Source organism: Sus scrofa, chromosome 11 (genome assembly GCF_054392235.1).
Source record: "Sus scrofa isolate SSC_HxYL_T2T_F1_AM1 chromosome 11, Sscrofa_HxYL_maternal_Yorkshire_Landrace_v2.0, whole genome shotgun sequence".
Taxonomy (NCBI): Eukaryota; Metazoa; Chordata; class Mammalia; order Artiodactyla; family Suidae; genus Sus; species Sus scrofa.
The window spans coordinates 15,569,125-15,595,058 of NC_139393.1; the positions used below are offsets into that span (position 1 = coordinate 15,569,125).

Consider the following 25,934-nt stretch of genomic DNA (forward strand, 5'->3'; position numbering starts at 1 on the left):
AGATTAGTCAATTAGAAATAGAAGGTGGGGAATAGGATCCAGAAGAAAGTGGAAGTAGTTACCACCATTTTATGAAAACTCTTTTTCTTAGGGCCACACCCACAGCATATGGAAGTTTCTAGGCTAGGGGTAGAGTTGGAGCTGCAGCTCCCAGCCTGCACTGAAAGCAGCTCACAGCAATACCAGATCCTTAACACACCAAGCAAGGCCAGGAATCAAACCCGAGTCCTCATGGATACTAGTCAGGTTCATTACCGCTGAGCCACCGCGGGAACTTCTTCATGAAAACTTTTAGAGAAAGACCAACCTGAGCCCAAATCCCGGCTGGTCCACTCATGGATTTGGTGCCTTTGGATAATTTACTAACTCTTCTGCTATGTGTTTCGTTCCTTTTTGGAGTCAGATGATTAATCCCTGCTGCCAGGATTGCATGATGTTTAAAGGAGATGACATGTGTCATCCCCAACCAGCTGCACACTAGCCCCTCTTTCCTCTTGTCACAGTGGAGTATCGAGATGGGGAGGAAGTGGAGCTGAGGTGGGGGTTGGGGAGGAAAAAACTCAAGGCTGAGAATATGAGTTTTGAGGATTTAGTGAGAAATTGGTCTTGCACCTTCTTTTAAAATGGGCTCAAAGCAAAATGGTGCAGCAGGTTGAAGGAGAGTCTGGGCTGCCTTTCCTCCTTGGCCCATGAGCTCAGGCCCCCCCTCACACAGGGCCCCAGAGGAGGGACTGAGATTCATTCTTTCATACAGACAGGCAAATTTCAGTCTTCAAATATCATGACTTGTAAGAAAATCTGCCTTTAAACTACTTAATCCAAAGAATAAACTCTCAAGAGTTGAATTTCAGCAGGCAACATAGAGGAAAGAGTTTGTTTTGGGGGGATGAGGACGGAAGGGAGGAGAGCCAAGGAAAGGCCTTCCTGGTGTCCCTGAAATCATGGCACTTAAATGCCAATGTCTTTTTATTCCGTCCATGGGATAGCAAAGTCCGTGGGATGAACACACGGGGACAGAAGAAGCTCTCCTTTGGCACGGCTCCCCCTCTGGAGCTGACCCTGCTGGACAGCGGGAGATCCTGCCCCAACCCAGCCCAGCAAGAAAAGGAGCAGGGGCTTCTGCCAAATCTACAGGTGCAGGGGGCTGTGCCTGAGGACGAAAGAGAGAGGGAGGAGGCAGTCTAAAAGGGCTGGGTATCATAGAGCTATCATGTCACCTCATTCAGCCTCACCATGCACCAGGAGGAAGAGAGCATGACGCATGGTAAACAAGGCTTAGCCTAAACTAGGCCACATGCCAACATCACACAGCTAGCCATCAGGAGTGCCAGGAACCGAGCCCAAGTCTACCTGCCACCAAAGCGCCACACGAGACTGCAGCTGTGGAAGCTGAGAGGAGAACTGGGAGTCTCCCTCTGTCTCCATGGTGACCAAGTCCACCTCAGGGATCACAGTAACGCTGCATGTGTCCTGTGCGGCCACCTGCCCCGTGAGGTCAGCTGCCCACAGAGCAGCCCTTGTCCTGGCTCCATGCTCTTCCTGTGTCTGGTGAGGCAAAGGGCTGGGGCCAGCGCCATTACGCTCACTGCTATACTTCCTCTATGATTCTGTTTTCAAACAATCAGCTCTGACTGTGCCCTCAGACCTGTCCCCCAGGAGGCCATGTTCTGGCCTGTCCTGGCTGACAGCCGGCCTGGCCTCGCCAGTTGTCTACAGGAAGACTGATGTTTCATGTCCTTCCTGCCGGCTCTCTCCTCCTCCAACCTCCCCTGCCGTGGGCCCCAGGCACAATGCCTGCTGTGCCTGTTGCTCTGTTTTCTACTCCTCTCTCTGGAGCTTGGTTTCCTCTCTGGTGAAAAGACAGAAGGCTGCTTCCTACTGGCCCGTGCAGGGCACTTGTCTTGGTGAGTGTAGAGAAGGAAGAGGAGGCAGAAGGGAAGGTAGGCAGAGACGAGGCCGTCCAGCCCTGACCTTGGGAGAGACATTGGAGAGCAACGCTTTCTTTTAAGGACTGTTGATGGAATAAATAGGACATAAATAACCTGAGTCAAGAAAAGTGATCAGGACAGGAGGAAAGAGCGACTGCCCATCCTGGAGCTCTGGGTGCCCAAGGTGAGAGCTGGAGGAAACCTGGCAGGAGAAAGGGAAGAGAGGAGCTGAAAGGCAAGCCATGGGGATACAGGTTAGGAAGCAGAAGTACCACCTAAACTTTATTTTTCTCCCCATGGAAGGTGGCAGCAGCAGCCCCAGCGGTTTGAGTGTCCCCAGTCCCACAAGAACACAGTTGCCCCTGGACAACCCCTGAGTTCATGATGGTGAGGTGATTCATGGTGGCCACTAGGTCACTTCAGGATGGAGACTGGCCATGCCAGAAAGACCAGCCTTGTCACTAGAGGCTGGAGCTTTGAGTCACATGATATCAACCCAACCTCCTGTCCTCCAAGGAAAGGAGGAAGGCTGAAGACTGAATTCAGACAAGTAGCTGATGAGTCAATCCGTCATGTCTACATGAAACCCCAGTAAAACCCCTGGCCCTGAGGCTCACAAGGGCTTCCTGGCTGGTGAACACGGCCATGTGCCAGGAGGCTACATGATTCTGCAGGGGGAGGATGTGGAGAGGACACGGAAGCTCTGTATTTAGGATCCTCCCAGGCTTCACCCTATGGGTCTCTTCTCTTGGCTGGTCCAGATGTGCATCCTCCATCCTCAGTCACAAAACTCAAAGTAGGGTGCTTTTTCTGGGTTCTGCGAATTTTTGTACTGATTATCAAATCTGAGAGAGCTGTGGAATCCCCACATCTGCAGACAGTGGTTCAGTAGTGTGGGTGGCCTGGGGCCCTGGAACACATGGCTGGCGTCGGAGTGGAAAGAAGTCTTTGGAGGACAGTGTGCTTTCCCTGTGAGGTCTGTGCTGACTCTGGCTGCTCAGAGTCACAACTGTGGGGCAGCATTTTTTTTTTTTCTTTTTTAGGGCCGAACCTGGGGCATATGAAGTTCCCAGGCTAGGGGTAGAATCAGAGCTGCACCTGCCAGCCTGTGCCACAGCCACAGCAATGCAGGATCCTGAACCCACTGAGCAAGGCCAGGGATCCTCATGCATACTAGCCAGGTTCGTAACCCCCTGAGCCACAAGGGAAGTCCTTCAGCATGTTTTAAAAATTTCTTATTAAAGTATAGTTGACTTACAATTTTCCTTCAATTTCTGCCATACAGCAAAGTAACCCCTTCATACATATACATACGTTCTCTTTTTTTCATACTATTTTCCACCACGTTCTAACCCAAGAGACTGGCCGTAGTTCCCCGTGCTGAACAGGAGGACCCCACTGCTCATCGGTTCTAAATGTAATAGCACATTATTGAATGATTGGACAAATCTCCTACAGTCCAGCGAGGGAGGTAAGAGCAAGCCATCTCCTGTCTCCAAGAGGAAGCCAAGCGCCCTTCATCAGCTATCTCTCTGGGTAAAGCAGCAATGAAAGTTCTGGTTCCGGAGCTCATGGCCCAACAAAGTTTAAGAGTATATTCACAGGGTTCCACCCCCACTGAATGGACAAACTGGAGTCAAATCAGCTCTTTTGGCTGATAGAACATGCTCGTGCGGAGCAGTGCATTGATTACTGAATAATCAAACTCATTTGGTGTCTTTAAAGTGGAGATAATTTCACAGTTCAGACACAGTCCAATTATTCTGTTGTTAATAAAAGCGGATTGGCTTGGCCCTTTGCAATTCGATCAGTTGCTTGGCAATCAACTCGCCAATAGTTTTCCCTCCCCATTTTTCTCTCTGCTTTTAATTGTGGCACTGGAATAAAAGGATAGCCCACACATCTGCTGCCTTGGATTTTGAAGTTTAATTGAAAAAAGTCAATCCTTAGCCTGGTTTCTTTATTCCCAAACGAAAGGAATCCACCTGTTATTTTATATCCCTTCCTTTCTTTCCACTTTCATCTCCCCATCCTGTCCAGCATCTTTGTCTTTTCCTTTCCTCTTCTTTTATTAAAAAAATGCAGAAACAAACTAAATACGGATTTAGCCAATCTGAGAACACTACAAGAAATTCTATTGAATCTTATACATCATATTCAAATCCATCATTGTACATTTTCAGCAGTGCTTGAGTTTCACCATGACCCCCAGATCTTGCACTTCCAAGCCTCTCTTATCTCTCCCCTTCCCCACCATTTTTGCATCCGTGTATCATTTGCTTTACGCCCAAATTTAGCATGTGACATTGATTCCAGCAACGTTATATTTTATCTTGTGTGTAGTTTCTCAAGGCCACTTTAAACTTTTCTCTGCATTTTATGGGCATAGTAAAAATATCCACATATACTGCATTTGCCTGAGATTAGAAACGTTTTCTTTTTCATTGGGAATTTTTAAACTCATGACTGCTTGTCAAAAAACCATGGTGAGATCACATCCATGGCCTTTTCTAAGAGACCCTGTCCTACCCATAGCCTGTGCTAAATGGCAGCCCTACAGATGGTCCTGTGACCTCTGTCTTCATCCGACTGGACGGAGGTCAATATCTGGGTCAGGACTGCCTATCCAGGCTTATTTCACCACCTATTGTAAAGAGCTGAGCTCAAACAGGGATCCACTGGGCCAATCAGATCATCACTCACAGGACTCTGAACTGGGAAATACACAGAGTCTCAGGCTCTTTGCCACAGGGACTGAGATTCATTGGGTAATAAGACCATGAGCAGCCCTGAGCCAGCTGAAGTTAAGAGCAAGCCAAAACTGAGGGAGCACAGAAACCACAAGTGAACAGAAGTTATCACGTAGAGGGGCTGTATGAAGTCGAAGGTGTTGGGAGGAAATGCTAGAGTGGACGGACAGAGAGCTGCAGAAACCCAAGGGCTGGCCAACGCGCTTCAATGGCAGAGCATGAAGTCCACCACCTCCAAGTGCCAAGGTCCCCAGAGCCACACTGCCCCCAGCTCTAACCTCAGGGTGGACTAATCATAACTGTGGTCCTTAGAAGAGAACTTCTCCCGCGTTCCCCCTTGTTGCCTGCAGTAACTCCAACCCATTTCTATGTAACCCAACCCTCACGGGGCATGGTTCCTCATAACTCACGGTTACACATCCATTGCTCCTGCCTGTGCCTGGGTACCAGAGAAACTGACAGGGGCATCGCCAAGGGGTCCTGTCACTTACTGGCTGCTGTAGTTCCCCCGAGGTGGTCCCTCTGCCCCTTCAACATGGACCAGCCTTTGAGTCAGGAAGCTGCCCTGAATGATTCAAGGTCAAAACAAACACATAAAAACACGTGCAGATCACATGTGCTACATCCCTGCATCTCCCTGGGAGGATGTGCTAATTCTGGCTGCATCTGCTCATGGAGGCATTTTTGTGAGCATGAAATCCGCCCTCTGCTCTGTGACTCCTGGTTTGAAGTGATTCAGGGGTGGCAGATGAACCAGATACGAACCCAACTCTGAGAGAAAACGATGCCAGAAAAACCTGAGTGACACATGGTCCCTGACATTATTAAGCCTGCAAGACAGCAAAGCTCTGGGTGCCCTCAGAGCCATGACGTGAGAAGAGGATGACATTTACGAGCTCTGCCCAACCCTGGGCATCTGTAGGGGAAACGAGGCCAATATTCCCCCTTCTGAGGATCAAGAATAAAGAGCACTTGAACCACTGCAGATGTGTATGGAGTCCACGGCGGGGCTAGGAGGCAGCCCCAGCCACAGAGTCATTCTCTCTACCTTCACACAGGACTGTCCCAGGTCCTTGATCACAGAGGGGACAGCTAGTCCCTAAACACACGAAGGGATTTACATCCTCCAGCTGGGTACCATGCTGATGCACGAGCCCATGGGTACACCCATGCATCTGTGGTCTTTCTAGAGCTAACACGTCAGAGAACACGCTTATTCACCGCGAGCTGGTCATGGGGGACCTCATGAACCCACAACTCCCGGGCTCTCATTGCACTCACACACCATGGCTGCTTCCAGGAGCATGGCCCTACCCTCACCTTTGTGGCTGCTGGTAGTGAGGATGCGGTTGTCTGAGTCAGGACGACTCCCTATCATTCAGACAAGGGTCATCTCTGGGCCAGGGAAAGTGGGCTCCTTGGTCAGCCCAGGGTGCAGAGGTCTCAGCTGGGCCCCTGAATTATCACCAGGCACATCAAGAACTCTGCCCCACAACCCTCTGCAGCCTGACTCAGAGAATGCCCACAGCTCCAGGTACTGCTCACAGGCTGGTGGTCGCCTCCACATAGACATGCAAACAAAGCCAGCCTCTAAACTTGAAGCTCTGCTTAAAGATATAGGGCCTGGTGCTCAGGGCTGCAGACTGCTTCGCACATACCTCTCTCCCCCAGGTTGCTGGTTCCTACTGTGACACTGTAAGGGTGAACCTGCCTAGGGTCCCTTTCACACTGGTGACAGCACTGAGAAAACTGCAGACAGTCTTAGAAAATGCTGTGCCTGAAGTGGGAGAAAATGAGAGTGAAGAGGGCAAGAGAAGGAGTCCCCATTGTGGCTCAGTGGTAACGATCCTGACTCGTATCCATGAGGACACAGGTTCGATCCCTGGCCTCGCTCAGTGGGTTGAGGATCCAGCATTGCCATGGGCTGAGGAGCAGGGTCACAGACACAGCTCAGATCCCACGTTTCTGTGGCTGTGGCGTAGGCCTGTGGCTACAGTTCTGATTAGACCCCTAGCCTGGGAACTTCCATATGCCATGGGTGCAGCCCCCCCCAAGAAAAAAATTAAAAAGGGAAAAAGAATTATATAAAATAGCATTCTTCAGGCCAGACATTGAGTTCCTAGGCCAGCCTTAGAGATTCTATTTCAGGATATCTTATTTTTTGTTCTTTTTTTAAGGCGTCTCGGGTTTTTAAGGCATCAGGTTTGGGAAACAGTCTTCAGGTATGTACACACACACACACACACACACACACACACACTCACACACACACACACACACACACACTCACAAAAGGCCAGGTCATACTTAGGTATAACTCCATTGGTTTAACCATATTGTCTAGAAATACCCTGTGCTAGAAAAGGCCTTGTCTGGGAAGTTAGAGTATCTGACATGAGTTACTAAAATGATCCTGATTAACTCACATTTCTTCCCCGAGCCTCATGTGGAAAGTAAGGTGTTTGGATTAAATTCTCTCCAAGATCATTCCAGCTCCAAAGAATGGCAATGCTGTGGATATTGTCAGTTTCTCATTGCCTTGAAATGTAAATTTCCCCTTCAGACAAGTAGTTGTTATTTGAAAAGAACTATACAATCGGGCCAACCCAGAAAAATATTTTCAGTTATCTTCCTTCCACCTAGGTGACTAATATTTAGAAGCACAGGCAAAGAGAGCAGAGAGTGGGAGTGTAAATTAAAGAGGATGAACCAGCTCAGGTGTAATTGAAACCTTCCCCATCAAATAAATACAGTGGGCCTCCCAGCAAACTGTAAACAGAGAAACTCGCAGCCATGCATTGTGGGAGTTGCCATAGGGAAGGGAGTCAGTGCTGGGAGAAGGCGCTGCTGACCAGCACGGAAGGGTTGGGGAGACAGGAGAGTTGGGGGTGAAGACAAGATGGCGACCACCAGGGAAAAGAGCCAACTTCTCACCCAGCAGAACCCAGAAGGGAATTCACACATCCGGGTGTGTTTCGGGTAGAGACCAAGCCAGAGAAGCAAAAATGACCTGAGAACTTATGGATTTCAGCCAAGCAGGGAGTCAGAAGCTTGAGGCCACAGCAGAAAGAAGAGGTGGTACTTCATGTCAGTCTGAACCTGAAAGCATTTTCTTAGCCCCCATCAGGAGCTGGTCCCGGCTGCATGAGAAGGTCCAGTCCTCTCGAGTAATTAAATTTGTACTCAAGAGCAGAGAGTTCTAGTCTGGGAGCTTGATGAAGACAGAAGTGGGTGCGTTTAGTAAGACTCTTGGGAAGGTAAGGGAGCAGAACACGACCAAATCCATTTCAAGGTCGTGAATGACATAAAGTCTTAGCGGTTGTGGGTTGAGGCACATGGATTTGTAGACAGATGTCGTAATTCTCAGTGATTATATATATATGAACCAAAGAACATGGAATGGCTGTTACACAGTATTTTCTGAAATTCAATTTTCTTCATATAAATCTGAGGTGCTTACTTCATAGGCGATATTCCCAAGAGCACTGAGAAAGGTGAAACAGGCCACAGGATAACGTTCGACCTGGAAAATTATCACGGGACTTTTTTTTTTTAAGGGAGTGCTGCTATCAATTATGAATCGAAACTTTTCAGAGTCCTTCCATCTTGTAGGGAAAACTAAAACGTGGACAAAATGCTCCATGAACTTACACATCCCAGGGGAGACAGACACCTGCCCCATGAAGTCATCAGAACTCTCCATCTCCTTCCATCCATGTATTTCCCATCAAGACAGCATATATCTCCTTTTAACACAATATCTATTTTTCCCTGGTTGCACAGGTTCAACCTTCTTTGTTGGGAGCTCTCCTAAGTCTCTGAAATTCTGAAGACATCATCCACAGTCGTTAACATTTCTGAAACTGTGGTATCTCTCCTGCATTTCATGACTCCGTCCTTGGGACTTCTGATAGCCAATCTCACCTCCATCAGCTTCTTTATCCTCCTTCCATCTGATTTTTGGGTTCATGGAAGCCATCAGCGATCTCCTCCAAATCCAAGGCAATGGAACCTCTGGGTCCCCATCCTTAGCATTGCTCCCTAGTGTCTAATGTCCTCTCCTGGCTGCATTCCTTCCTTAATTCTCTTTCTTGCCATGCCTTAAGAGAGGACGTCGTCTTTTCCTCATCTATGTGCTCCCTCATTCTTTCTCTACCTATGATCCCAATGACAGCAGCGATCAGAGAGGCACATAAAAGACGGAGGCGGACCAGGGATGTACTAAAGCTAAGGGTGTGTCCAACTGAAAGGGATGGCCATTACTCAGCTCCGACCGATGACTGTATTTGGGGAGCAGAGGCCCAGTGCTATCAGGTGTTGTTAGCAATTTTTCAGGGAATCTAGGAATCTGAATCTTTATGGTGAATCTCCTTTTTAAAAAAATGTGAGCTATTGATTAAAAAAACTTCTTACAAATACATGTGAGCCAAACCAGGCAAATGGAAAGGCTGGGATCAGCCTCTGGGCTGTGAGTTTGCCACCTGTGACCCATACCGCCTGCTCGATTCCACCCAAGGTCTTGTGCAAAGTTAGGAATAACCAAGACCACAGATAGTGTTACCTGGTAGGAGACAGACAAGCTCTTGTTTTGTACTAAGGAATACTACGTAGATGGTTCTTTCATGCTGGAGAAACAGAAAAGGAATTGTGGAGAGAAAAAGGAGCTCTGGAGAGACAATTCTGAACTGTGAGCATCTTCATGGAGCTCTATTGGCTGCAAAGGTTAAAGGGTCCCTGGGCTCGCAGTAGTACTGCAGGGGGAGCATTGGCTGCACTGGGATCCAGGACAGTTCTAGGAGCTGGTTATCTGTCCAGCAACCAGCAACTGGCTCTCGGAGATCTGTATCTGGTGTTCCTCCTTCGCCAAGCCGCAGTTACGATCAGATTCCGGCTTTGCTATGCACTTCCTTTCTCGGGGTCTCCTTCCCAACGACTGGACCCTTGCCCACATCCCCAGTTCAGTTCACTCAGAGAAGAAGTCTGTTTGGCTTCATTAATCTTTTTCTGACCTGCTTCATGCACTGATTTTATACCAAGCTACCTCACAGGCTGCAAGCCAGGTAGAAATCTAACTCTAGTTAGGTCAAGTGTGTCTTGCCTGAAGGCTGGCTCAGTTGTCGTGGGCGGGGGAGATTTTTTTTTTTCTTTTTTCTTTATTTATTTTTTGTCTTTTGTCTTTTTAGGGCCACAAAGGCAGGCTATGGAGGTTCCCAGGCCCAGGGGTCGAACTGGAGCTGCAGCCACTGGCCTACTCTACAGCCACAGCAACGTGGGATCTGAGTCCAGTCTTCAATCTACACCACAGCTCATGGCAATGCTGGATCCTTAACCCACTGAGCGAGGCCAGGGGTCAAACCCACATCCTCATGGATACTAGTCGGGTTTGTTTACCACTGAGCCACAATGGGAACTCCCTTCTCTTTTTTTTGAAAAAAAATTTTTTTATTAGAGTTGATTTACAATGTTCTGTCAATTTTTGATGCAGGGGAGACTGTTGGTAAGTTCAGAGTCAGATCTGCTTGCCACAGTTTTCTTATCAGAAGTCAGGGTGAGGCAGGCAACCGAGATGCAACAGACCCCTCCCGCCAGTGACTCTGGGATGGCCTTAGGAGTTACTGAAACTTTCATAAGGAGTTTCCGTGGAAAAAAGAAACACAGTAAAACTTAAACCATGATTTGCAGAAAACAGAAAAGGCCTTCATACCTGGTTAGCTCAGGGGACAAGGGCATCAGTTACAACAGTTAAGGGAAAATCTAAGAAAGATGCCATTTTTGGTTAGAAAAACCAAATTAACACCCAACTTTTAGCATCCTAAGTACCAACTCATTGAGAAAAGTAAAAGGTCAGAGAGATGGAGGTCAGAGTGTCAGGTTGATCGATAAAGCCAGACTGGAGAAGTGGCTCAAACCAGTGCCAAGTGGGCTTTAGGCTGGAAATAGGCAGATCTTCCCACCTCTGAATAAGCCAGCTGGAATCGCCCAGGACCACAGACCCCAACGTTAGCTTTCAGACCAGCAGGCATGAGCAGTGCATGGCTCATGTGCAGGCAGACATACGTGACAAGCGTTGCTCTTCTCGAACTTGCCAGGTAAAGTCAGGTGCTCCTGCATTTGGTGAAGAGTGAAACAAAAGGACAGATGCTCTCACCTTACGGTTAAAGTAGGAAAGCAGAAGAAAGAAGGGCTGGAGCTCCCTAAGAATTGTCAGGTCCAAGTTCTATGCATTATTTTAAAAATTCAATGAGAAAATGCATTTATTGAGCCAAAAAAACTTTTGAGCACTCACTATAGACAAGCAGACCAGGCCCCTGACCTCCTGGAGGCAGGGAAGGCAGGTTTTAATCACATCACCAGAAAGAGACATTTAGAAACTTGGAAATGCAAGGAAAATGAAAATAAAGATAACTCACCCAGCATGGAGGTGGTCAGATGGATGGAAAAGTCTTCAAGGAGCAGAGATATTTGTGCTGAGATGTGAAGGCAACGATGGGAGAGCGACCTCCAGGCAGAAGAGTGAAGCCGCCAGGGCAGGAAGGAAAAGGGCATCATGGAGACACTTTGGGTGGCGTCCTCAATGGTGGGCATGAGCTTTCACTCAGCTCCTGAAACACCCCCTTCTCCAAAACCATGCGGGAAACCCACACAAAGGAAACAGGGCGACCCAACAAGACAGGCAGGCTAGCACCCAAGAAACAAGGTTTTAAACAGTTACAAACACAGGAGCCTTGATGAGGGAAGGGAAGAACGATGCTGTACGTGTACAATGAACGTGGGACCAAAGACAGTCTCGGGAGAAAGGGTCATGACACTCCGTCTGGGTCTGAACGAAAGAGAAGAAGGCTGTCTCCCAAAGGCGAAGAAAATATTCAGCACAGAGGAGCTTACGTAAAGCGTGTGCTGATTCCCCTTTCTGAAGGTGTCTCAGCTTTCCCCATAATTCTTTTTTTTTTTTTTTCACATTCTCCAATACAGTCCTTCCTTGAAACTAACAACATGAATTTTTAATGGATTTGGCCACTGAACACAGAGAAGCCAACCGGTCCACGTAATGAATAATGCCACCTCCACACTCTCAGATGTACCCTTCTAGTAAGACTCAAGGTAAATTCTAATGCGCTGAAATAATAAAACGAAAAATGTAAAACACATGCCCCTCCCCCCCAAAGCTTCTTCCCACATTCTAAAGAGGAAACACACACAGAGACAGCATTCATCTATTAACAGAAGCTCACTTTACCAATTCTTCTTCTTCATGTTTTTGAATTCCAAGCACTACATTTGGGAGGACGGCGAGTGGGTTTAGGTGGAGAAGAGATAAGAATTAAGAGAGGACAAATCACTGTGTCTGACTAAGGCAATAAACCCTGTGTGTTGAAGCGCAGGCTCAAGAAAGATTCAGGCATTAGCAGAGAACTTCTTTACAAATCTAAGTAATTTTTCCTCACGTAGTAAAACTTAAACATGGAAAATGGTTAAAAAAAAAAAAAAAAAAAAGTCAGGTCTAATGACTGAGTTAGTTGGGCGAGAAGTAAAACTTCCTGCATGGAAAAACAAAGACTGACTCCAAAAGTTGACTTTTTGAAACTAAGCACCAGGCGGTATTCCCCCTAATCACACTGGGCCTCTGCCTGCTCTGGCCTCAAGGGCAGGGATGGCTCCTAGACCAGGACAGGTGGGGCTGGGGAGCAATCTAAAGACAGGAATGTACCCAGGGAGAGAACCATTCCTATCACCACTTGGATCTTCTCGAATGTTCGCAGGCACCTGGAGCATTTTCCTGGGGTGTCCTGGCAAGTCCGGTGGTGGGGCCACCCGCCTCCTCCTTGCTGCCTGTGAGAAAATGCATCCTTGGGCTGAAAGGTGGAGCAGCTGTAACACCCAGTGAACAACCAGATCAGCGCCACAAGGATCCATTGCCCTTTCTGCTCACGGAGGGCAGAGTGTCACTGCAGTGGGTGAAGGACGTCCAGCCAGGGCACGGCTCTAACCTCATACCAAGGTCCTCTAACTTCTGCTCAGCAGAAGCACCTGGAAAGCTCGTCAACACCCTGATTACTGGTCCTCACCCTCAGAGTTTCCGATTCAGTGGGCCAAAGGATCTGTCTCTCTAACAAGTTCCCAGGAATGCTGCTGCTGCTGGTCTGGGGACCCCAATTGGAGAAACTGGGACCCAGGGGATCCTTGATTCTCCTGAAATTCCATACACCATCTGTGCATAGGTGCCTGTGAGTTTTTGTCCTGAATGTGCTTCCTGGCTTCCATCAGAATCTGCACATGAACTAAACCACAAACAAAAGCCAATAACTTTTTTTTTTTTTTTTTCTCTTTTAGGGTCGCACCCTTGGCATCTGGAAGTTCACAGGCTAGGGATCAAATCAGAGGTACAGCTGCTGGATCACACCACAGCCACAGAAACTCAGGATCCAAGCCCCACCTGCAACCTACACCACAGCTCACAGGAACGCCACAACCTTAACCCACTGAGTGAGGCCAAGGATCTAACCTGCATCTTCATGGATCCCAGTCAGGTTCGTTTACTGCTAAGTCGCAAAGGGAACTCCCCAAAGCCAATAACTTAGAGAACATTTACTAACACAAAATCCTGGGAGAGACGCTGACCCCAAAGAGAGAAGATGAAGCGATGGTCTGGAAAGTGTGAACTCATGAGGCAGAGCAAGGTCAGTTCCCCAATAAGCGCCCAGAGTTGCTGGGTGAAAGCGGGGTAACGGCTGATAGGCACAGTTGAAATAAAGAGATTTGGAGAGGAATTCGTATTCTCACCCTACAGGAATTTATTTTTAATTATAGATAATTATGCTGAATTACAACAAGATGATTTGAACCATTACGCTAATTCAGGAGTAATAAAGCATGAATTACTGATGCAATTTTTAAAAATGTAACCTATCAATCAACACTGGATCAGCAACAGACAAAGGCTCTGATGTGACATTCGTATCGTACAGGATTATAGTTAAAAATGGCCTTCCACTTACCCCTTAAGAGCCCCCAGCGAGCGATGAGGTGGGAACACCGGGACTCTGTGAAGAGCCCCGTGAAGATACCCGTGCAGGGGTACCCCTCCAGGCTACCCCTCCCCGCGGGCTGGCTCTCAGAATCCCTGGTTTTTAGACATAGTGGAACACAATACTTTGTGTCTGGTCAGACCTTGGTTCAAATCCCAGCTTTGACCTTGGCTAGCTATATAACCTTCAGAAAGTAACTTCCATTTCTCCAAGCCTCGGTTGCCTCATCTATAAAATGGGAACAAGAGCCTAACACACAAGGCTCTTCTGATGATTGCATGATAAGGTCCATAAAATTTCTGAGGCAGTGAAAATTCAACAGCTGGTCAGGGGGATAAGGTCCTGCCCTGGACTGAGGTCACTAATAGAATCACATGTGGCTCTTATGCTGAAAAACTAGCCCCTAGCCTTCCAGGGAGCTCCTCCAGACCCAGTTTTGTTCAGCAGGACAGAGCAGTCTGTCTAGTTTTCATGTAACATTTCATGAGGGTTAAGGCTCACAGTCAAAGGATGGTTCCTGAGCTGGCAGGTCAAGTAAGATCCATCAGTCGGTGCTCGGAGAAAGTGCTGGGCTTGCTGATGAAACATCTGCCCAATGTGTATTCTCTCTCCTGAACCTAAGAGGCCATAGTCTGAAGACAACAAAGACGGGGGAGGGTGGGGGAAGGAGATGATAAATGTCTCCCACACAGTGACTGCTAATTTCTATAGCAAGACTGGCGACCTTACTCAAAGTGAAAAGACTTCACGAAGAAGAGGGGGAAAACCCAGGATTAAGCATTATCTATGAGTCAGTTTTGCTTGCATATTATTACATAATGCCCTCTTTAGAGAGGAACAAAACAGAAAAATATTGCCCAAGTTCATAGAGCCAGTCATTGGTAGAGTCCGGATTAAAACTCAGATCTTTCTTACTCCAAAAATCACAAGCTTTCAGTTAAACCATACTATCTTTACCAAAATAACTGACTTGTATTTCATGGTGCTGCTATTTTAAGTAGAAGGGGGAGAAAAGATGGTGGGTGTGGAAGGAAGAAAACCCAGAATGTACCTATAAGAACTGCAAGTAAGTCAAGAAGAAAGAACCTATCCACACACAAGCTGAACAGAAATGAATGACCACACACACAAAAGCACTGGGCACAAAAATACATGATCCATCTCAGGCTATAAGACCTTTGTATCGCCTGGGAGCCAGAGTTAACCAGACGAAATGGCAAAGGCAATGAGGTCAATGGCCTGTGGAGGGCAGCAGAGAGTTGGGGTTTGATGAGCACCTTTGGCTCCCAAACTCGGGGTAGAGGTGGAAGTCAACAAAAAGCCTTGCCTCAGAGAGACTTTATCGATAACTGAGAATCAACTGGGCTCTGTGCAAAGAGGTCACCCTCGGTCAGGGTAGACCTGGAGACGGGTCTTTGCATTTGGGTCCAGACAGGCATTTGCATTAAGGCAGGGTGGCAAGAGGGCTCTAACAAGAGATCAAGCTGCCCAGCAGTGAGTTCAAAGACCATGGATTGTGAATGGAGTTAGAGCTGGGCACACGCTGGGGCTTGAACACACTCAGCTCTGATGGACAGGCGTGGCTTAGTGCCCTGTGTTCCCTCGGGGCAAGAAAATGGAGCTGGGTGGGCACAGTCCTACTAGGTTACTTGACTGACCCTCAGAAAGCATTTGAATTTGAGACACCTGGTTTTAAAGAGATGTTATCCCAAGAGATAACTTTGACAACAGTCATCACTGCAATTTTCAATGTCAAAGACATAAGCAGGATTCAGAGCCTACACCATTTCTTTTCCCCTCCACCACGTAAGGGCAGATTTCTCATACACATCACGGAATGGGCTAAAAGCGGAGACAATCTGACCACCACCGCACCCCCCCACCGCCAAAAAAAAAAAAGAGTAAAGACAATATCCACATTCTCATTAACATCTTAAATTTAAGGAGAGCCTACATGGATCTGATCCCATAACCAGTCTAGTGAACGCAAGGATGCATGTGGTATGATCACTCCCCGCCGTAGTGTAATTGGGGAAATGGGATCCGTACTACGTAAGTAGGTCTGCAATGCCGCCTTGGCATCTGTTAAATGCCAAGTAAGAGTGTAAACAATAAGGGCTAGAGGTATTCTAAAGTTTATTGTGGGCTGAGATGGTTTAGGTTGACTTCACAAAGAAGTAGAATATTAACTGGGTCTTGGATAAAGGTTAGGCTTCAATAGTTAGAACAATAGAAAGGAGGGTATTCCAAGAAAGGGACACTGCATGAGCTCAAGAGAGGCAGCAGGAAGATGTGGGGCCAAGGTTAGGGACGACGAGATCAGCCTGGCTACAGTCCGGAATTCACGCGGAAAGAGGAGCATGCATGCATCCCGGGACTTTAAGAATAATCCCACTCTCAGGTTTGTAAGACCACACAGGTTACCATGGCCCCTAATCTTTAATTTGGGAAAATGAGATTATCATACATCACCACTCCCTAAACTCTGATACACTCTTGAAGCCAGGAAAGTTAAGACCTGTTGATAATTCTACCTTTGTGTCTCTACCATAGTATTTGGGACTTGGACGGCTCAATGAACCCAGGACCATTTGTTCTCTGTACTTTGAGGGTTGCATTCCCAATGAATATTTACTTATCAAAGACCATATTAGGGCCTAAGGCTGAGTTTTCAGGTGTATATTCCAAAGTTATTTTTTTCCTTTTGGAATGTGCAATATATCACAAGAGCCTAGCTTTCGAAATGAAACATCATTGAGCAAATGCATCCATCTAGCTTAAGTGAGGCATTTCTTTTCTCCTTACCGCGTAAGGGCAGGTCTCATATGCGCTTAGCATCCACTGAAGGGCGAGCAAATCACACAGTGTCTCCAAACAGCTGTGTGTGGCAGACTTGAACTTTTTCTTTTTTCCTTAAGGGACATATGATTACTGGATGGTTTTAGGAGACAATTCTTTATAACTAATAACAGCAGATGTAACTCATTCTTCTTCATTAATTCACCCATCATATGCAATTTTTGTTATAAAAGCTTTGCTAGAGAAGAAATACCTGTTTGTGACTGAATAGAAGAAGGAATGAATGAGTAGATACCAACAGAAGGACTGCTGATGATACTTTCAAAATGTTTCTCCAAGTGTAGGCAGTGGACCCCATAGTGAAGTCAGCCAGATTGCTGATCTAAAATGCGGGGCTCTCCAAGGTAAGGCTTGGAAGTGTGCACCTTAAGTTCCTGGGTGATTCTCATAGCTCTGAAGGCTAGCATCTTTGCCTCAGAGGAAGGTGCAAGCAGAACTTGGGTGGACGTGGAAGCTGAGCTGTGCAGTATCTGAACAGATCCTGATGGTAGTGGGGAGAAGCCAGGAGAGAGAACCTCAGTTAGGCAGAAGCACTCTGATGTCTGCTCTGAGGGGGTGGTTTGCAGAACTATACTTCAATTTAAAAAAGAAGATAAATTTGAAAAAACTAAAAAAAAAAAAAAAAAGAAAGAAAGAAAGAAAAGAAAACAGTATTGGGTCTGGGACACTGAGCCCTGCCTCCTAGGAACGAGACACGTAAGATGTCACATACCAGCACAGACAATGACGGCTCCCAGGACACTGCTGCTGCCTTAGGTTTGCCGCTGCTCTTAGCATCTTTCCAAAAAGGGGCCATCCCAAGCTGGTGGTAAGGAAGAAGCTCCCCAGAGCAGGACAGAATCCCACGGGGCATGTCAGAGCAGACAAAGACTGGGTCCTATGGGAGGAGTAAGTGGCTATTATAAGTTGTTTGGGCTTCTATCTGTAGGTGACAGGGACCTCAAGACATTTGCTTTTTAAGATGAGAGCTGATATATCCAAAAGTGCACTTGAGAAGATGCAGCTGAGAAACATGTACAGGTGGGAGGGGGCAGAAAACACAGGCAGGGAATCCAGTAAGAAGATCGCTGCTCAAGTTTACCCATTAGAGTCCGTCTCCGTTTCCTGGAGAGTTTTCACATTTCTGGCCAGTGCTGATTATTTCCGACTGACTCTCGAAAGTGTAGACGTTCTGTCTTATCACTCTGTGTGTTTCCCACTATGTATGGTGCTGAAATGAACCAAGCCATGCCCATCTCCTGGTAATGACAATACACTTGATGTCTACTTCAATGCAAATCACAGTTATCAGCCTTTTATTTTTTAATTCACCATATTATTTTTTTTAATTCACCCTACAAATACGTACCAGATTCATATTTTGTTCTGGAATGATGAGAGACGTTATCTGCCCCCATGGGCAGTGCCGTTCACTGCTTCCAATGGACACGGAGGTGGGAGTGTGTGAGGGTGCTGCAGGTGCAAATAACACCAGCAAAGGTCCAGGGACCCCGAAGAGAACTATCTCCTCCAGGGAGGTAAGAACTGCCCCACAAGAGATGGGGTAGTGGCAGTGGAGGAAAAGCATGACCTTGAATGTCCAAAGGAGTTTGACATGTAACCTCCAGACACTAGGAAGCCATTGAAGGCTTTGAAGCAGGTGAGTTCATGGACCAGATCTGGGTTTTAGAACATAAACTTTCTAAGCAAGCACAGCATGAACTGGCAAAGGTAGATTCCTGGGATGGGCACGTTCACTGGAACGTGGCTGCCACTGTCCAGGTGAAAGACGGTAGGGGCCCAAGTGAAGGCGCCAATCTGAAGAGGCCAAAAGACCACGAGGAGATCAATCTATAAGCCTAAGGAGGAGCTGAAAAACATCCCTGCCCTGATGACCACGTGGTCCAAAGAATGCCGCTGATTAAACATGCCTCAGGGAGGAAGAGTGTGTACGAGGCAGGCTGACACCTTGGGTTCTAATTCGTTCCTCACTGCAGTTAGAGCATCACGGTTTGCACTGAACTCACAGACCTGGCCACAGCCCTCCGCTGCTCTGAGCTCTCGCGTGGACCACCTTCCTCAGCCTCATCAAGTTCCAACTCATTACCGCCTAGGCCTACATTCATCAGCTGCCTGCTTGATGGAAGTGGTGGCAGTAGGTGTCCTTTCAGGAAAGGGTGGCTACATGGTGAATTAAGAGGCAGCGCCTACCTTTTTTTAAATCAATGTTTTGAATTAATTAATACCTAATAATTCAATTTTTTGAATTAATTAGTGCAAGAAACATTTCCTGAGCGCCTCTGTGTAACCAGTACATTATCAAAGTAGCGAAAAGAACAGACAAAAATCCCCACCCTCGTGTAGGAGACACTCTGGTGAGAGAGGCAGATAATACCCAGCAAGAAAGTAATAGGGAGGCAGTGACAGTGTTAAGGGGGAAAGGTCGGGAAGAGAAGAGCAGGGGAGGGAAAAGGAAACCTTTACCTGAGGGAGAGGCCAATGCGAAGGTACTTGTTGGGTAAAATCCTGAAGGACGTGAGGGTGCCAGCCAAGGGACAGCAGGGGAAGAGCATCCCAGGCAGAGCACACAGCAAGTGCAAAGGCCCTGGGGTGGGAGCCTGACTGCCTCCTACACATCCTACCTTACTGAGGCTCACAAGCTCAGAGTCACTGATTTATTCATCTCTCCCATAAGCCAGACCATGTGCCAGGCACTTGAGATACCAGATGAATAAGTTTCACTGCCAGTAAATCCACACATAGAGACGAATGACAGGCTGATGCTGCTTAAAAACTCAAACTGACTCTTCTAACTCACGAGGTCAATGTTAGTTCAAAGGGACAATTTGGCTTTTTTCATTGGCTGTTTTCAGAGAGGGGCAATGTATCACTTTAAACATAAAATGTCACCCTTATCTATTTTATGTGTAGAGATGACACATTTACTATTTTATTTGAAAAAACGATTCTTCTGTTCAAAAGAGAAACGTGGTCTAACAGTTTCATAACCACTGGACTAAACCTGGAACTTCCCTGCCAGCCTGGACAACAACCCAGGGCTGACATGTCACCTATCACTAGGACTGAGCCACCACACAATTTCCATGCAATTCCACGACCCAACGCCAGCTCTGGACAACTCAGTTTAGACCTAATATGAGCATCCACAGGATTCAAACACAGCTGCTTAATTCAATTTTTAAAAATTTAATCACCCCCATTTTTTTTTTCCTCCAAGACACCAGCCAAGTGTTTGGACTGATTTTTTTCCAGAGAATTTACTGGTTCACATCACACAGACAGGAACTCTCTGTCCAAAGAACTTGCAGTTTCAAAGCGACGTGATGATGCAATGAGACATTTTGACCAAATTCCGTTCTGGATTTGATGATTCCACCCAAACGGAGAGGAGTGGCTGCTTCTGGTTTGAACCAGTTCTCCAGGCAGCAGAGCCTCTTACAAACATTACTGGACTGGGGATGTGGCTGCTGGATCTTCACCTCTGCCCTGCCACTAACTAGCTGGGCTAACTCTTACCAGTTTCCTCATCTGTTAGTGACCTATTTGAACCAGTTGATGTCAGAGGCTCTACTCGGCTTTTGAAATTCAGCAATCCCAAGCAACATCTCTTAAAGAACTGTTCTCCAACTTTGCCATCCTGGGTAAACATGATTGGGTCACGCTGAAATTTCCTGTTCTTGGTAATTACCATTAATTAGCAGAAATCTATGGCATAAAAAAATTAATCACAGTGCAAGAAGGATGATCATAGCTAGCCAGATGGTGACGAGATGAACTAAGAGGAGAAACTTCTTTTTCATTTCCAGAGCCCTGCTTCAGGAGTTTGCTGGCTTCTTGAACTTGGGTGGGTACCAGGAAGCCATTCGGGCTTGGCCTGGCTTTGAAAGACTCTGGGGCTGCTCTGAAGTTTCACCTGGAGCCTGGTCAGAAATAGGCTGTTGATGGTAGAGAGATCTACCTCTTTCTGTGTCTGAGGACAAAGGGCCTTCTGACAAGCAGGTAGAAGGAAGGCTCCTCAATCCAGACAGAGCAAGTCAGGGCCAAGTGTCTGTCCTGTTTGCTGTCAAGCTAAGAAGGGTATGGGGGGTGGGGGGGAGGAGGAAAAAAAAGCAAAACTTGCTGAAAGCCTCCTGCTGTTTGTGCCTCATCCTGGAAGGAAGGAAGAGAGTTTTACTAAGCTCGTCCCTTTGTGTCTGCATATCTGGGGGTGGGGGGAGGTAGCTTTTCAACCCAGAAACTTTGGGTTAGAATGTACCTTGTAAGCAGATCTGGGTTTCAGAATTCCTGGTGGAGTCTGGTCTCCGTCCTTCCTGTATTTATCTTTAAATCCTCATTGCCCTCCCTTCTCTTGTTATTTGATACCGATTCAGGTCAATGGCTCATGATTGAATTATTTTAAAACTTCACAGTAATTTCAGAGGAAAAAGAGAGCCCTTGAGATTCCCTAAAGTTTGCTTGTATGCAGAATGGCACATTCCATCTGCCAACCAGTGGAAATTTGTGATTTTGGTTTACCAACTGGATTCATTCATTCCATCCCCTTACCCCAGGGTGCTGGCCCCCTCGGGCACAGGAGAGGGCCCTGGCATCACCACCAGAGACCCAACCCATGCCTACATTTTCACCCAGGGTTTGGCCCCGGTGAAACTGTAGGAAAAGGCCTAATATGGCACGTGAGTGTTTAACCAAACTCAACGAATGATTAACTACAATGTGAGGAGAAAAACAATAACAGGAACCAACAATGGTACGAACACAGATGAATCATATGTCAGCCCTTGCTGATTGACGTCAGACTGGCTGCAAACGGTGTTTGACACGTTAGGGACAAGGTGACCTCCAGGCTCATACACTCCTGCTTCTTTACACTATTTTCCTTTTCCAGGTCCCATCTCTAAAGGTGTCCAGATGCAGAGCGGAGGGGCTCTTAGCAAGTCAGGGGACCAAATTTCAGAACTGCTGCCCTAAAGAGATTTAGATTATCTGAATTTATTCTAAAGAAAAAAAAAAACTTTAACAATTTCAGATTTCAAAACAAAAATTTATATTTATACGCTCTCTGATTTCCTTCATAAAGCATTGTTTACTTTTTCTTCTCTGCTTCTGTCACTATCACCCTTCCCTGTTTTTTCTTTTTCTTTTTTCCCATGGCCCTTATACTACCTGACGTATCACTGATTTGTCTGTCCTCCGTCCCCTACCCACCAGCATGGAAACCTTTTAAGAACAGGGATTATTATTATTATTAGCCTTTTTAGGGCCACACCAGCGGCATATGTATGTTCCCAGGTTAGGGGTCCAATCGGAGCTGTAGCTGCCGGCCTACCCCACAGCCACAGCCACAGCCACGCAGGAACTGAGCCGTGTCTGCGACCTACACCCACAGCTCATGGCAACACCAGATCCTTAACCCACCGAGCGAGGCCAGGGATCAAACCCACGTCCTCAGGGTTCCTAGTCGGATTCGTTTCCACTGCACCACGACGGGAACTCCCAGAACAGGGATTTTTTATGTTCACTGTTCCCCAACATACAGATCACCACATAGGTCTCAGGGGTATCAGTGAATGAATAACTCTAATCAAATACCTATCTCAGGGTCTTCAGTAAATGTTTGTTATGGGAATTTGTAACTAGAGGGATAATTAAGTCTAAAAAGAAGGAAGCAAGCAAATTAACTGACCACCTGTGAGAGGATTTCAGTCATCATCATAATACTTATCATCACGTAAAGTACCTGTCCATGATTTCAGACGACATCGCCGGATGCTGACCAGCCCATGAACGGTGCGCTCTCGGTCCCCCTCCACGTGGTGTCTGAGGGTCTGGTAGGCTGACTCGGGTTTTGCTCATGACGGTGGACTACAGCAGGGTTCTAAGAAGGCAGGCAGAAGTCCTCAGGGCCTCTTGTGTTCAAGGACTCTCGAGGCCTTGGCTTGGGATCAGCACACCATCCTTGTTGCTCTTTTGGTGGTCCGAGCAAGCCCCAAGGCCGGCCTTATTCCAGGGCTTAGAAAGTCAATTTAATTCCCCGATGGGAGGAGCTACAAAATCACACTGCAGAGGAGGCAGAAACAGAGAGGGGTGCAGGGTTAGAGGCAGTTTTGCAATCAGCCAGGACGGTACCTACATTCACTTGATGGATTCTTCTCCACGCCTTAAAAATGAAGCCTATGTACCAAGTGCATGGAGTTAAAAGAACAAACGAAAAAGTATGTGTTAACTTTCATTACAACCATACAAATATACATACAAAAGGTCAGAGGACAAGGTTAAATAGGGATGACAGAATTTGCGTCTTTCACTATTTTTTTTTTTAAATCCTGACAGCCGTAGGGGAGAAGGCAAACCTCCTATCATATCTGCAGGCAGCGTGAGCCACGCTTCTTTCCCTCAATAGGATTTGGCTAAAGGACCCAGTGAATGAACAAAAGAATTATGGAGAGAAGAAGCAAATGACCTATTTTTTTTTTTTCCTTTTTAGACAAAACGATTCAACCCCCAAATTCCATGCCAGACAATTCAGCTGACAGAAGGAATTTAACACGACATAGTGTGCTTGCTATTTCTAGGGAAACGGAGCTAGCTCTAAAGAGCACAAAGCAGAACGCCTTTGCCTGTTCAAGCATTTTGCACAGGAGTGAAACCTTTCATTGTGTGACTAAATCAATGGCGAACATCTCCCGGGTGGGAATTTCCTTTTGTCCGCAGCAGGTGTACTCTGCGGGCGCCTGGTCTGCGTTCGCTTCAGTGGCTGAGCTCTCAAGCGAGTGACCGAATTCAAGGTAATGCTGAATATTGGCCCGAGGTCACTGTGTCGATACTGATTTCCCGGCCTTCGCCTCTTTCCGAGGCCCGTCACTGACCGGCGCGTCGCACTCCGCCGCGTGGGCTGACGCGAGCCCCCGCTGGGGGCTGTGATGCTGTGGTTGAGACACCAGCTGCTGCGGGGCACGGTTTCTCCAGGACTGTGTTCAGCAGGACTCGCCTGTGGCCTGACTGGCCGGCCCAGCGCCGCGTGTCATGGGAAGTGGGTTGCGGGTTCCCACTGGGGATGAAGCCCCACTGGGGAGCCCAAAGGCACAGTTCTCGTGGGACAAGCAAAGGAAACTCTTGAACGGTGGAAGTTCAGAGCTGGAAGGGGACTCAGCCTCCAAGCAAAGTCAGGGCCGGGCAGCCCGCCCTCTGTCTGTGTCCTGGCCTTAAATGAGTGGCGGTGAGGTTGCTCCAAACCGCCTCCCCACTGTGGTCTCCAGCTGGCAGCCAAGAGCTGGGGGCGCTACACCCCTGAGAGAAATGCCTCCAAGGGGAGACTCACCCTGTGCAGAGAGGGACGTGCACCCCCCGCCACCTGCCTCCCGCTGACTTCCAAACTGCCGGTCCCCGGGAAGAGGTGGGAAAGCCGCCAGTCCTCTATCCAGCCCCACCTCCTAGTCTACCCTTCCCAGACTCTGTTTCGTCCTCTAGCCTGAGCTAGAACCTCTGTGTCCCCAAACCCACTCCCTTTCCCATGCAGAGCAAAACGGACACTCAGAGCCTCCTGCAAAGTGACCATCACTTATTTTAACCCCAAAGCGCGGATGCTCTTCGAGGGATCGACAAGGTCAGGAGGACTTAATCTTAAGGAACTGAAACTTTTCAAGGTTAGACTTGGTATCTGAGCCCGGAGCAGGGGCACAGATGGCGCTCAGGAAGCTCTGGCGGGCAGCGTGAAGGTGAAGCAAGCCAGGGGGCAGGAGTCAAGCTCTCCAACAGGCTCCTTGGCAGCAAGGCCAACATGATGGTCCTGGGCCAGTTCAAAGATGTTCAAGGGGGGCAGGTGCCACTGTGGTTCAGGGGGTTACAAGCCCTACTGGTACCCATGAGGATGTGGGTTCCATCCCTGGCCTTCATTAGTGGGTTAAGGATCCCATGTTGCTGTGGCTGTGGTGTAGGCCGGCAGCTGCAGCTCCAACTTGACCCCTAGCCTGGGAACCTCCATGTGCCACTGGTGCAGCCCTAAAATGCAAAAAAAACAACCAACCAAACAAAGAGGTTAGAGAGGACAGAGTTTGGGTGGTCCCCTTTCAAGTCTTGGTCGGACTCTTCACCCTCTGGTGTAAGAACCAGGTCATCATTCTGGGGGAAATTCTGGAGATAATTTCTTCTTTGTTAGTTTTTCAAAAGAAGTTAGAAATCTGGGTTTTATGTACAATCTTCTGATTTTTTTCTATGTCGGGAATTAACTCCAGTGGCGGGATCCTTGTGGGGGTGGAGCAGGAGGAGCTGTCATCTGTGGGCTGAATCCCGCCCTCAGGATGCCCTCGTAGGACCTTGTCCCATTTGGAGAAGGGTGGGCAAGGTGGGACCGAGCAGGCACTCCTCAGATCATAAAGTGGAAGAGGCTTATTCGAATTGAGAAACTAAGGAATTTTCATTTTATGTTTCTTAAGGGAGACTTGATGTTTAAAGGCTGGGTCACCCTTAGTGAAGGGTCCCCATTTGTGACCACCCATGGAGGACGCTGTGAGCCACAAGTGGAGGGGTCAAGCCACATGAGGCCAAGGGCCACAGATGGGGGGGGGGGGTCACCTCCCTGCCCAGGCTGTCCTGTCTGTGCCCACCCTCTGACCGTGTCCTGGGTGGAGAGCAGGAAACAGCTTTTCAGAGATGGCCAGCAATGCAAAAGTGTGGCATCTCTGTGCTGAAACACCCTTAGCGGACATCTGTTCAACCCTGTCGTTTTACACAAATATAAATAGAGCCCAGAGCAGGAGGGTCACCTTGCTCAGCCCTCACACAGCTGGTTTACGGCTGAACCAAGACTACAGCTCAGGGCCCTGCTCCTGGTACAGCGCCTGCCTTGAAAATCTTCCCTCTCCCTCACCGCCATTCTCCCTCCAGAAAGAGTTGTCATAATGAGTGTCTGAGAAATGGAAAAATCCAAGACAGCTTCCTTTCGGTCACTTTGTAAGACTTATCAATACATATCACAAATTTCATAAGCCAGGAAAAACCACCTTTCTCAAATCATGTACCCCTATTCAGGGCTCAGAAAACAGAGACACCAAATCCTTCTGGGCTTTGCTTAATGCTGACCAAGAGCGTGGTAAGTGCATCTTCATTATCATCTCTGTTTTACAGTGAGAGGGACTGAGGCTTCAAGAAGCTAAGACGTCTGCCTAATGGCTTGCCAGCAGTAAGGGACAGAGCTGGGATTTGACCCAGAGCCCTCACGTAAGAAACATGGTCCCTGTAGCTGAGATTCACCCCTCGCTCAACTCCCAAGAGATGTTAGCTTTCAAAGGTCCAGTTCCCAGAAAACCTTCCACCATCCTGGCATCTAGGGAGCTGCTCTGGTCTCTTATGCAAAACACCACCCTGTGATCTAA

General features: G+C 47.7%; 1 protein-coding gene across 2 annotated transcripts in view; it reads right to left on the minus strand.

Moving 5' to 3' along the window:
* FOXO1 (forkhead box O1) overlaps positions 1–25,934 on the minus strand; it is a 689,450-nt gene that overhangs the window by 201,457 nt on the left and 462,059 nt on the right. For both annotated transcript variants that reach the window (XR_014818871.1, XR_014818872.1), the window contains one exon: positions 22,301–22,620. The gene's annotated coding sequence lies outside the window, so the exon portion shown is untranslated. The remainder of the gene's footprint in view (positions 1–22,300; positions 22,621–25,934) is intronic.